This window comes from Podarcis cretensis (genome assembly GCF_951804945.1).
Source record: "Podarcis cretensis genome assembly, chromosome: Z".
NCBI lineage: Eukaryota > Metazoa > Chordata > Lepidosauria > Squamata > Lacertidae > Podarcis > Podarcis cretensis.
The window spans coordinates 1,126,779-1,139,868 of NC_137184.1; the positions used below are offsets into that span (position 1 = coordinate 1,126,779).

The 13,090-nt window shown below is 45.7% G+C and overlaps 1 protein-coding gene across 7 annotated transcripts in view; it reads left to right on the forward strand.

Annotated features, from left to right (window-relative positions):
- STRBP (spermatid perinuclear RNA binding protein) overlaps positions 1-13,090 on the forward strand; it is a 120,145-nt gene that overhangs the window by 38,350 nt on the left and 68,705 nt on the right. Inside the window, exon 1 of one of the 7 annotated variants that reach the window (XM_079962070.1) lies at positions 4,537-4,557. The exons of the other annotated variants lie outside the window; for them this stretch is intronic. The gene's annotated coding sequence lies outside the window, so the exon portion shown is untranslated. Of the gene's footprint in view, positions 1-4,536; positions 4,558-13,090 lie in introns of those variants that run through there. 7 annotated transcript variants of the gene reach the window in all.

Genomic DNA, 13,090 nt, shown 5'->3' on the forward strand with positions numbered 1-13,090 from the left:
CCTGGATCAGGCCAGTGGCCCATCTGTTCCACCATCCTGTTCTCACAGTGGCCAACCAGATGCCCACTGTGGGAAACCAGCATGCAGGATTTGAGCACAAGAGCCCTCTCCCTAGTGGGGTCTCAAGTTTCATTGGCGCCCTGTGCAATGCCAAAATTTGGTGCGCCTCCACCTCTTGCACTCCATTCTAAATAATAGTTGTGGCATCCCCTGCAGCACCCCTGAGACTCTGCACCCAGTGCGACTGAACCAGTCACGCTCCCCTAAACCCACCTGTGTTCTCCCATCCTGGTACAGTGGTACCTCGGGTTAAGTACTTAATTCGTTCCGGAGATCCATACTTAACCTGAAACTGTTCTTACCCTGAAGCACCACTTTAGCTAATGGTGCCTCCTGCAGCCACTGCGCCGCCAGAGCATGATTTCTGTTCTCATCCTGAAGCAAAGTTCTTAACCTGGGTTAGCGGAGTCTGTAACCTGAAGCGTATGTAACCTGAAGCGTATGCAACCCGAGGTACCACTGTACAGTGGTGCCTCGCAAGACGAAAAGAATCCGTTCCGCGAGTCTCTTCGTCTTGCGGTTTTTTCGTCTTGCGAAGCAACACTGTTAGCGGCTTAGTGGCTATTAGCGGCTAAGCGGCTATTAGCGGCTTAGTGGCTTAGAAAAAGGGGGGAGCGAAAAAAATCGCAAGACTCGCAAGACGTTTTCATCTTGCGAAGCAAGCCCATAGGGAAATTCGTCTTGCGAAGCGCCTCGAAAAACGGAAAACCCTTTCGTCTAGCGGGTTTTTTGTCTTGCGAGGCATTCGTCTTGCAGGGCACCACTGTATTCAGAAGTAGCGCTGCCTCCAGCTGTGGAGACAGAGCGCAGACATCATGGCTAGCACTGCTTGCCCCTCAAGTCAAGACAACCCTTCTGGACTCTGGCCTGAATAGCGCTGGATGCCCAGGTTGCAAGACGGACTTGTGCGAGGTGTGGGTGGTGGTTTCCCCTCTCTTGCACCAGCAGCAACTTCTCCCCCCTCTTTCCATGGCCACAAACACTGAAGGGGGCAAAGCAGTGCTGCTTGCACTGTGATTAATCAGGCAATTGCGCAGAATTGCAGCTATGCTTTCTTCTCTCTCTCCCCCCCCCCCCCATGCAGGCACACCAAAGGGACATTTGCTCTGACACTAAATGACTGCGTGCTTGTTTCTCAGTGACGGATCTGTGTGGCTGCATCTGAGGCACCTCAGGCTGAGGCAAGAGCAGAAACCCAAGAGAAGCCACTGCTGAAATGTGATGCGTAATCAGCGCCTTTTGACATGCAAGCCGTCTCAGCACATATTTCATGCTTAGGGGTGGGGGTGGGGATGAGGAATGGAGCCTGTAGTTAAAATGGAAGAGTGGTAGTTGTGTCATTCTTCCTGGGCATTACAGTCCTGTGTGCGCATACTCACAAGTAATCCCACTATAACCAGCAGAGCTTGTTCCCAAGTAAGTGGGTTTGGTGTTTCGTTTTTTGGATTGCATCCTTAGAGATTCTTTGGTCCAGTATGCAAAGCAGAACCTGCTGTTTCTCTTCCTCCCTCCTCCCTCCTCCCAGCCCCGCCCCTCCTATCAGATCAGTCTGCACCAAGGACGGGTTGATTGCAGTCTTACCTGGTCCACTTCCTTTCGTGCCAGAATCTCGGGTCTGCTGAAGTATGCTTAAATTTGCAAAGCAAGGATTGCATGCTCAAGAAAACCTCCCGAAAGCTTTCACACCACAAGTGTGTGCTTTAAGCAATCTGGAGTTAGGACTCCTGATAGCAAACAGAAGAAGCACTCTGCTGAAATTCTCGGCTGCCACTAGGAAGTGGCCACTGAACTGTTGTCTAATTTCTGTCCACCACAGACTTGATCGTGGTGCAAACCAGGCACTTTGTACTCCCTGAAGAGAGCTGTCTTAGTGCACAAAGGTTATTGCAGAGCCAGATAGGAACATGGGAAGCTGCCTTACACCCAGTCAGATCACTAGTCCAGAGGGCCCTGTTCCCAGCCCTACCTGAAAACGCCACAAGCAGAGCAAAAGGTCTGCTACTGAGCTACAGCCCTTCCCCACTCATGAGCCACTGTGGTGCAGTGGTTAGAGTGCTGGCATGAGACCTGAGGAGGTGGGTGTTCTAGTCCCCACTCAGCCATGAAGCTCACAGGGTGATCTTAAGCTAGTCACTGCCTCTCAGCTGAACCTACTTCACAGGGTTGTTGTGAGGATAATTACGGGGAGAGGGAGAACTCTGCATGCCACCTTGAGCTGTTTTCAGGAAAAGCTTGGTATAAATGTAGCTGAATGAATAAATAAATGGCAGTTCTTGCAAATGAGTCAATCTGCAGACTTTGAAGTGGGACGAAAACTAGAGCCACATCTATTCTGACTCAAGCGAAAAGTTGCATATAATACTGTGTAGGAGCCAAATCCGTTTGTGGGCTCCTCCCTTGGGTAGATGCAGCTTTTGGGCTCCTCACTGTTGTGATCTGCCACACACTGGCTCACTGACTTGTTTAGCTGCAGCTCACAGTATCCTCTGGTTTGCGGATTGGGACTCAGGGTCTCTTACAGAAAGTACTGATTCTTCCTTATTTTGAGCAATGCCTGGTCCATGAATAACCAGTGGTGCTGTTGCATGATTGTAGACTCTGGACTTAATGGCATCATGTCCAACCTCTCCCCCCCCCCCCCCCAAATCTGCCCTAGTTAAATGGTAAAATGTATTATTTCACATGCTTTAAAATGTGATGAGCCAGTCCTGTTGTGTTGGGAGACAATGGCAGGTGCTCCTGATGGCCACAGTGTCCTGCCTTGATGGCACCACTGTGAATCATTGTAGAGCCTGAGAAAAGTAGAAAGCAGTGCAGGAAAGAAGTTATATGAAACCTGCAAACAGGCTTGGCTTATTTTAAAAAAAATGCTGTGTGTGTGCATGTGCATACGAACCTCATTATTTATCTTGTCCACACCATTTTGAAATGTCTAACGACAATCCAAAACCTCTGGTTTCTATTAAGGAAGCGTATTTTAAAACATAGTGCAGACATCCAAATCCAATCCAGGAAGTGTTTGTTTTATTTTTCATTTCATTTCACTTTTATGCTGGTTCCAAACCCTGCTTATCCGTACTAAAGGAATGCAGTAGTGGCAGCAGCTGTTTGCCCTCTTGAATTATTTCCTTGGCTGTCCCTTATTGACTGTATTTTGAACAAGTTGGCACTTCTCTCCCCGTCCCTCTTCTTTTCATTTTGCAAATCTGCATTGGTACCACGGCCCCCCTTCCTTGTCTCTCTTAGCTGGTTTAAAGTTTAATGAGCCTTCACTTAAATGCACTGCTAGCTTGTCAGTTGCTGCCTCAATGATTTTATGCATTTATTTATTTTTTAAAAAAGTGGGATGCAAAGGCAAGGGAAGTCAGGGACTCGGAAATACAGTTGGTAACAGGACCTGACACCGGAATCAAAATGGGGCAGAGATTCTTCCACTGCAGCTGATCCTCTCTGTCTGTCCCTATGACAGTTGGTGGTGGTGCGGCGCAAAAACCATAAGTTGCCGTAATGTGCAAGGACAGCCCTTTTCCTTGCTAGCACGACTGCTGATTTAACCTACTCCTGCATGCCCTTTCGTTAAATATTTTAGTGTATCTGACTGGAGGCAGACCAATCTGTCTCTCAACCCCACCCCACATCGAAAGTACATTTAAGTGGGCTTGCTGTGCATGATGTGCGTGTTCACCCTGTGTTTATTTGTTTGTTTATTTTCTTTGCCTCTGGTAAATGGGTCTCTGTCATGGTTTCCAGAGCCTGTTTAACTGGGGCAATTGAGAGCCAAAAGAATCGGAGGCAGCGAGCAACGCCCATAAACTTCTTCCTGATCAGAGTTGTGGTCCATCTCCAGCCTGAATTGCTCCGTGTCTGGGTTTCTGCAGATTAAGCTGTAGGGCACTAAATCAGAAGAAGGTGTGGGGTGGAAAGTGACCTGGGACGTTTACACAGAAGTCCTTTCTCAGAGTAACCAGACTTACAGGACGAGGTGAGATGTGAAAGAATTAGTGGGAGGACGGCTGATCACGGGGTTGTTCTGGAAGGCAGTTTCAAGTATACAGGGAAAGAACTGCGATAGGCAGCAAACTTTTCCAGCAGGGGGCCGGTCCACTGTCCCTCAGATCTTGTGGGGGGCCAGGCCATATTTTGAAGGAAAAAAGTGAACGAATTCCTATGCCCCACAAATAACCCAGAGATGCATTTTAAATAAAAGGACAAATTCTACTGATGTCAAAACACGCTGATTCCCAGACTGTCCATGGACTGGATTGAGAAGACGATTGGGCTGGATCCGGCCCCCAGGCCTTAGTTTGCCTACCCATGCGCTAGAGCATGGCCCACTAGTGGGCATTTCAGGATTCCTGGTGGGCGGTAGGGGGTTCTATGGCACAATCTGAATCTTCCTTCCATTGAGAGAGATGAGCGCTCTATTCATGTCTCTCACACTTGGTAGTTACCATGAAGTGTGCATTGGTGCAAGCGCACATGAAAGCACGAACAAGAGTGAGTGTAACACAAAGGAAGAGGAAGTGTGGTAGCCAAGTTTGAATCCCCCCCCCCCCTTGTGTTTTGCTTATGTTTCTGAGGCACTAAGTGGGTATACAGTCTAGGACCCTCGTACCTACAGGACTGCCTCTCCTGGTATGCCCCACGGAGGACCTTACGGTCCGCAAATAATAACATCTTGGAGGTCCTGGGCCTCAAGGAGATTAGACTGGCCTCGACCAGGGCCAGGGCCTTTTCGGCTGTGGTCCCGACTTGGTGGAACGCTCTCCCACAAGAGACCAGGGTCCTGCAGGATCTGACATCTTTCCGCAGGGCCTGCAAGACGGACCTGTTCGCCAGGCCTTTGTTCGGGGTTCAGTCTGACTCTGTTTTCCCCCATAAGAATTTGCATGAAAGTGGCCCCCCAGCTTTTCTCTCAGGCTCATATAAGATCCGTATAAACAGTTAGGCCTAGTGGGCATTTAAGGTCCTCATCCCTAATTTGTGGGTTGCCAGCTGATTAGATTTCACTTTGATTCTGATTTGATCTTAGAATGTATTTTAATTGATTGCTTGATTTTATGGTAATATGTCATATATTAGATGTTAGCCATTCTGAGCCTGGTTTTGGCTGGAGAGGGTGGGGTATAAATAAATTCATTATTATTATTATTATTATTATTATTATTATTATTACATGCATAGGCAGGGCAGCTGCAGTAGAAATGTATCCAGTGGCCCTGCCTGTGAATGTGTCCACCTTGTATGGCCTGGTGTACCGTATAAGGCAGGCATAGGCAAACTCAGCCCTCCAGATGTTTTGGGACTACAACTCCCATGACCCCTAGCTAACAGGACCAGTGGTCAGGGATGATGGGAATTGTAGCCCCAAAACAGCTGGAGGGCCGAGTTTGCCTGTGCCTGATATAAGGTAATCAAGAAAGCAACTTGCTCTGCCAAGTGGTGCCATACGCCAAAAAGGGAAATAATCTAAATGCAGGAGAGCAATTGGTGGGGTGCTGTTATAAGATGTTTTCAACAAGGGGAGGAATGGGAGCTGATGCATGATAGCAAGGACAGTGTGGTGTAGTGGTTCAGAGCGGTAGTCTCGTAATCTGGTGAACCGGGTTCGCTTCCCCGCTCCTCCACATGCAGCTGCTGGGTGACCTTGGGCCAGTCACACTTCTCTGAAGTCTCTCAGCCCCACTCACCTCACAGAGTGTTTGTTGTGGGGGAGGAAGGGAAAGGAGAATGTGAGCCGCTTTGAGACTCCTTAAGGCAGTGGTTCTCAACCTGTGGGCCTCCAGATGTTGTTGGACTACAACTCCCATCATCCCTGAGCTCTGGCCTTGCTAGCTAGGGGTGATGGGAGTTTTAGTTCAACAACATCTGGGGACCCACAGGTTGAGAACCGATGCCTTAAAGTAAGGGGAGTGAAAGGCAGGATATAAAATCCAAACTCCTCTTCTTCTTCAAGGACAGGCAGAAGCGGAACAGAGTACTTGTAAAATAGGAGAAAGAGGAAAAAGAAAAGTTATAGGCAGGAGAAGGAGGGAATTGTTGTTGACTAATAATAATATCTGGGCTAACTAGCTCAGCCTTACTTCTAGACATTGCCATATGGAAGGTAAAAGAACAGAATTTAAAAAAGAAGATGAAAAGGAAAAGGAAGGGGGGGAAACTGAAAAAAGGAAGAAAAATAGAAAAAAGTGGTGGAAATAGTGGAGCAGAGAAAGCAGGGACAGGCAGAATCATGGTGTTTGGAGTGGCTCGTGTTTTGGCAAGTTAAGTTTTGTTAGCTTATAAAATAAAAGAAAGAAGGAAAGGAAGGAGATGGAGAGAATAAAGCGAAAGGGAAAAAGAGACCCCTGTTATATTGATATAATATAAGGAAGGTAAAGAAGAAGACAGGAAAAGTAGAAAAGGGGGGATTTCTTTTATGGTGATACATAATAAAAATTGCCACCTAATACAGCGTTGTTTTTGATGTTTGTAATAAAAGGGGAAATGGGGGGGGGGAGCACTGTGTGGAGCACAGATCAAAACGTGTTAAGAGTAAAAGCAGTTGTTAAATTGTGCAACAAATTTAGAACCCATGTCTGGAAAAAAGAAATATGCTCTTGGCTATTTACCAGAGTACCTGAAGATGGGTTTCGTTGAAATCTGTTACAAATAAACAGCTTCCAATGGGTTTACTGTGCCACAAGACATTATCTAATGAAGCAATGAAGCCAAGTCGATTTCGAGAACATCTTGCTACAAAGCATTCACAAGATAAAGATAAGCCCATTGAATATTTTCAAGAAATCTATGAAAGATTTCAAAACCGTTCAACAATAGCTGCATCATTTCAAAAACAACATGCAAAGAATGAGGATGGATTAACTGCAGTTTATCACAATTAATTGCAAAATTAATTAATTAATCACAATTAATTGCAAAATTAATTGCAAAATTAATTGTGTATCACAATTAATTGCAAAAAGTGGTAAAAGCCATAATATTGGAGAAACTTTGATAATACCCTCTATTAAGAATTTATCTCAACAGTAATGCATCAGGATATACCTGAAGTTTTAAAAACACTGCCCCTTAGTGATAGCACAGTAAAGAGACGCATTGATGAAATAGTGGCTAATGTTGAAAATAAACTTATAGGTATTCTCCAAAATTCTTCATTTTCCATACAATTGGACAAGTCTGTTATTGAAGATAATAATGCTCTACTGATGACATATGTCCGGTACCTTGATGAAAACATTGCAAGAAGAAATACTATTCACTGTCATTCTGATTACAGATACAAAAGGATTATCAATATTTATTGCTGTGAAATCATACTTTGCACAAAATAATATACCCTTGAACAATATTGTTGCACCATCAATGGTAGGTTGCTATTGTGGATTTCTTGCTTACTTGAAGGAAGAAGTGCCAAACGTTTTGTGTATTCATTATGTTGTGCACAGACAACATATTGTAGGAAAACATTTAAGTACAAGTTTCCATTCATCATTAAGTACAATAATTAGAGCTGTAAATAAGATCAAATCTAACGTCAAAGATAATAGAATGTTTTGACAGCTGTGCCAGGACAATAATAATAAATTGGATATGGAAAAATGATTTCAAGATACAGCAATACCTCCACGAACGTCCGCCTCGTCTAGCGTCCATTCCGGCGAACGTCTACAGCAAACCCAGAAGTACCGGAACAGGTTACTTTTGGGTTTGCTGCTCACACATGCGCAGAAACGCTAAATCACACTTTGTGCATGTGCAGCAGCGCAAACCATTCTGCACATTGTGCAGACGCAGCAGTTTGCCCTGCATCCTTTTCGGCTAGCGGCCGGGGCTCCGGAACAGATCCTGGCCACAAAACGAGGTACGAATGTATTTTGAACTTGAAGGTGCATGACTGGACGATGAATCCTTTTATAGCAAATATTGCTGAGGTTGATATAACTTGCCAAGAAGAACTTAAAAATGACGAAGAGAGTAAATGTAATTTCAGCAGTGGTGGATACCAAAAACTCTGGCAAAATAAAAAATGCCTGCGTTATATCCAAATATGTAGAAAATGATATTCAATTTATTGACACCTTTCCCTACCACGTATCTTGTAGAATCAGGCTTCAGTGCTGTTAATCATATTATGAGCAAACAGAGAAACCATCTGAATATCACCAAAAGAGACCTTCGTTTGCCCCTTATGAAAATCGAACCAGATATCACATACTTAGTCTCACAGCATCAGCCTCAAGGATCTCATTAATTGCCAGTTAAAAGTAATTTCAATTTATTGTTTCCACATTTAACTTCATAAAGTTAAAAACATTATAAACATGCATAAAGTAGAAAAAAAAGATAAATTTAAGTACTATAAAAAAACAAACCTCCTTTTCTACTTCTGCTTAAATAATTGAGTTACTGTAGCACTGGTGGGCGGTAAGGAAATTTTACCATCAAGAAAGATGCATTAGTGGGCGGTAGGTATAAAAAGGTTGACTACCCCTGGGAAGATACCAGCTGAGGATTATTCTCTACACAAACCTGAAAAGGCAGTTCAGTCTTCTAACCCCAGAGAGCGCCTCTATAGCTCTTCTGTGAATAAATCGCCTCCCTACCACCCCTTCAGCTTAAATACTTGCCTCCCTGTGCTGAGAGGTTCCAATGAGCTGGTCAGCCATTGGCGTCTGTTGTTGGTGGACTAGCAGGAGAAGGAGATACACATCTGGCAGCCGCAAGCAAGCACCCAAGCAGCATGTGTTGGGCATGGCACTGCCCCACTGGGAGCTGCCACCCAGGCAAACTGCTTCACTTTGCATCATGGATGGGCCATGCCTGGATCTGCTACTTCATTAGATCCTTTATCACAAGGGTGGGAAACCTCAGGCCTGGGGGCTGAATACAGCCCTCCAGGCCTGTCTACCTGGCCTTCAAGACTCTCCCAAGCCCTTCTGCTGTAATTCGCTCTACGCGGGGCCGCCCTTGAAACTGTCCCACAAACTCCAGCGGGTGCAGAATGCTGCAGTGAGGCTCCTCACGGGGTCCCTGCCATGGGGGCACATAACACCAGTCCTGAAAGACCTACATTGGCTCCCAGTACGTTTCCGAGCACAATTCAAGGTGTTGGTGCTGACCTTTAAAGCCCTAAACAGCCTCGGTCCTGTATCCCTGAAGGAGTGTCTCCACCCTCATCATTCAGCCCAGACACAAGTCCAGCTCCGAGGGCCTTCTGGCGGTTTCCTCCCTGCGAGAAGTGAGGTTACAGGGAACCAGACAGATTGCCTTCTCAGTGATGGCACCCGCCCTGTGGAACGCCCTCCCATCAGATGTCAAGGAAATAAACAACTATCTGACTTTTAGAAGACATCTGAAGGCAGCCCTGTTTAGGGAAGTTTTTCATATTTTTAATATTTGAATATTAATATTTTTGAATATTAATATTTGAATATTAATATTTTTAGTATTTGAAGTTTTATTCTGTTTAATATTCTGTTGGGAACCGCCCAGAGTGGCTGGGGAAAGTCAGCCATATGGGCAGGAAAGGAAGAAAGGAAGAAAGGGAGAAAGGGAGAAAGAAAGAAAGAAAGAAAGAAAGAAAGAAAGAAAGAAAATTGCATTAGCTATTTTGCTTCTGCTGCTTCATTAGATCCTTAGATTCATTAGATCACTTAGATCCTTAGATTCATTAGATCACTGTTGACTCGTGTTAAGCTTGTTGTCCACCAAGACCCCTAGTTCCTTTTCACATGTAGTACTAGTAAGCCAGGTGTCCCCCATCTTATATTGATGCAACTGGTTCTTCTTGACATAATGAAATACTCTCCCCTTTTGAATGGTCATTTTTTATGCTTGCATTCTATTACCTTGCAGGCAGAATTCGAAATTATCAGGGCACCAGGCACATTTCACGCCAAAAGATTTTCCATTTTTGAGCACTTCAAAAAGTGAGTGCCATTTTTTGCAGCTGGTTGACCCTCAATGATTACCGAAATGTATGTGCTTTGAAGCCTTGAAGTATATGTTAAGTATAGACAGTATGGTAAGGCGTATAGCAATAAAGAGGAGAGTATTTCAAAAATTGAAGTATGGTACCAATATTTTTATTGTAAACACCAAATTAAACGTATTAGCAATTTTTGTTAAAAATGTGCTATTAACAACGTGCCACTTATGTGAATTAGTTTCTGCTTATGAATATAACAAATAAGTGTTGCCGACCCCCGCAAATGGCAACTAGACATACTGTTTTGGCGCCCACAACCCAGGTCCCAGGAGCCATTTGGCTCCTAGCTTTTCTATCCCAGTTTCTAACACTGCATGCTGGCTGTTTTCAAGTTGTGTGCAAGAAAGATTGGATGTACTAAAGTTTAGGGCAGCTCCGAGGGCCACGTTAGCCTTCCAGGGCCGGCATGCCAGCAGTGGGTGTGATGAGAGGCAAAGCGGGGGAGCAGCCGTGGATGTGACTCTTTACCTTTGTAGATTAGGTTTTACAGTCGTACCTTGGATCCCAAACCCCTTGTGAGTCGAGCGTTTTGGCTCCCGAACACCACAAACCCAGAAGTGAGTGTTCCGGTTTGCAAACACTCTTTGGTACCTGAATGTCTGACGCGGCTTACGTAACTTCCAGATGGCTGCAGGAGCTTCCTGCAGCCAACTGGAAGCCACGCCTTGGTTTCCTAATGTTTTGGAAGTCGAATGGACTTCTGGAATGGATTCCATTGGCACCACTGTATTTGAACTCCAGAGACTTCTAGACATCTTTCTTTCTTCCATCCAGGCAAGCCAGATGCATTAGTTCAAAAGCATTTCTGCCAGGAAATAATGGTCAAGGGTGGAAAGCAGGGCCAGTGAGTGGCATGGGAAGGGGACATGTTCTTGAAGAGTCCTGAGGGCCAGGTAAAGAGGCTTTGAGGGCCATATTTGCCACCCAGACCTGAGATTCCCCACCCCTGGTTTGGAGAGTTCTGTGAACTGCATGATGGACAATCGTCTTCTCCCACAAATTACAAATGCAACCTTTTCCCTTTTGCATATTCTTGTCTTTGTGTCACGTATTCTAGTGATTTCCCTGTGTTTGCACGCACTTGAGGTATTCTGGGGAGGCGAGCCTGTCTAAGGTGTGCTGTGGTTCTTATTGCCCTTGCAAGAGTCTTTCCTGCCAGTACCCACTTTTGTCCCCAGGGAGAACTGTACATGTGCATACTTTACAGAATTGTAGAAGTGCCTTCAAGAAAGAAAGATAGCAACTGGGTGGCTGAAATCCAGCTCCTTTGCAATCTTGGCCACACCTCTTGGGTTACAAAATGCCCTCATTCCCCCCCGCCCCACACACATTGTAGGAGGGGGCAAGGATGATGGTGCTGCATTTGGGTTCAAGGTGATATTGGGAGTGTGGCAGAGTGTCATGTGTGGGAGGTAGAGAGACTGCAGGTGGCAGCGTTTTAGCACAGCTGTGCTTAACCTGTAAGGCTTTCTTCTGGAAATGCGGCCAGCTGGTTAAGTCTGATTTTTTTTTAGGCAACCACCACCACAACCAGAGGCTTCTGGCAAGATTCTGGGAGCTTCACCAGCCTGCATTCACCCCTGTATCCTTGCTCTGGAGATATGGGACCCTGGATAAAGCTTTATCATTGGTTGAGGTCTCACACAGGCATGATGACTTATGACCTTACTGACTGGATAGTTTGTTCGTCAGTGTGGTGTTCTGAGAGTCGTTTGGAGTTTGTTAAGAGGGAACTAGTTAAGATCTGTTTTCTGTTCTTGTATATAGTAACTTAAGGGATGCGGGTGACGCTGTGGGTTAAACCACAGAGCCTAGGACTTGCCAATCAGAAGGTCGGCGGTTCAAATCCCCGCAATAGGGTGAGCTCCCGTTGCTCGGTCCCTGCTCCTGCCAACCTAGCAGTTCAAAAGCATGTCAAAGTGCAAGTAGATAAATAGGTACCGCTCCGGCGGGAAGGTAAACAGCGTTTCCGTGCGCTGCTCTGTTTTGCCAGAAGCGGCTTAGTCATGCTGGCCACATGACCCGGAAGCTGTACGCCGGCTCCCTCAGCCAATAAAGTGAGATGAGCACCGCAACCCCAGAGTCGGCCACGACTGGACCTAACGGTCAGGGGTCCCTTTACCTTTACCTTATATAGTAACTTGTAGAGTCTGCTGTAAATAATAAACACCTCTAAGTAAACAAGTTTCTGGTAGCAGCGTCTGGTTCCTGCTTCGTCCATCCTGCCTGCAACTGATTGCTTTCTGGAACTCTGCATATGCTCTGCTAAGGTCTGGCTAAGGTCCGGCAACAGGTCAAAGTTGCAAAACACCAACAAGCTCTGCAGCTGCTGCTCCTTCTGGGAGTGTTAGCTGGTCCAGGCACTCACAAGGAGCAGTTACTCTTCTCCTGAACATTTTGGTGTTCTGGGTATATTTTTTGGCATATGTTTTGGAAGCCTGAGTATGGAAACAGAGGCTGGGATCCAAAGAACTGGTTCTACTTGCTTCTCTACAAGCAGTGCTTCCTAGCAACACAGGAAGCTGCCTTTTGCACCAGCCCGATTAGTGGTCCCTCTAGTCCAGTAATTGCCTGCTTCTGACTGACAGAACCTCTCCAGAATCTCCAGCAGAGGTGGGCCTTTCCCTTCACCTGCCATCTGATTATTTTTAATTGGTGATAATGTGATGGAACCCTGGGGCTGTGTGTGCCCAAAGCAGGGGCTGATATAGGTTACCTGTGTCACAGGGCAATGTTGTTTTTAGAGCTGAAGGGAATTTAAAAAGTAGTATGTACTGTGGGAGCTGGAAAGACCCCAGTAAATATACTGGCTGCATTTGGACTTCATGCTCAGTTGTCACCCGTGGTTAAGCATTCCATTTGCTTGCTAGCAAGGTATCTTCCCTCTGGTCAGCTCTGCAAACCTTCATTCTGCTCTCTGTCTCTCCCCTACCCAGAAAAGAGTTCAATTTACAACATCAGTTCCCAACACCGAAACTTAGGGCTTCTCAGAGCCGCTCTCTCTCCTGTGACCCAGATGCACAGTTTCCGACTGTGACA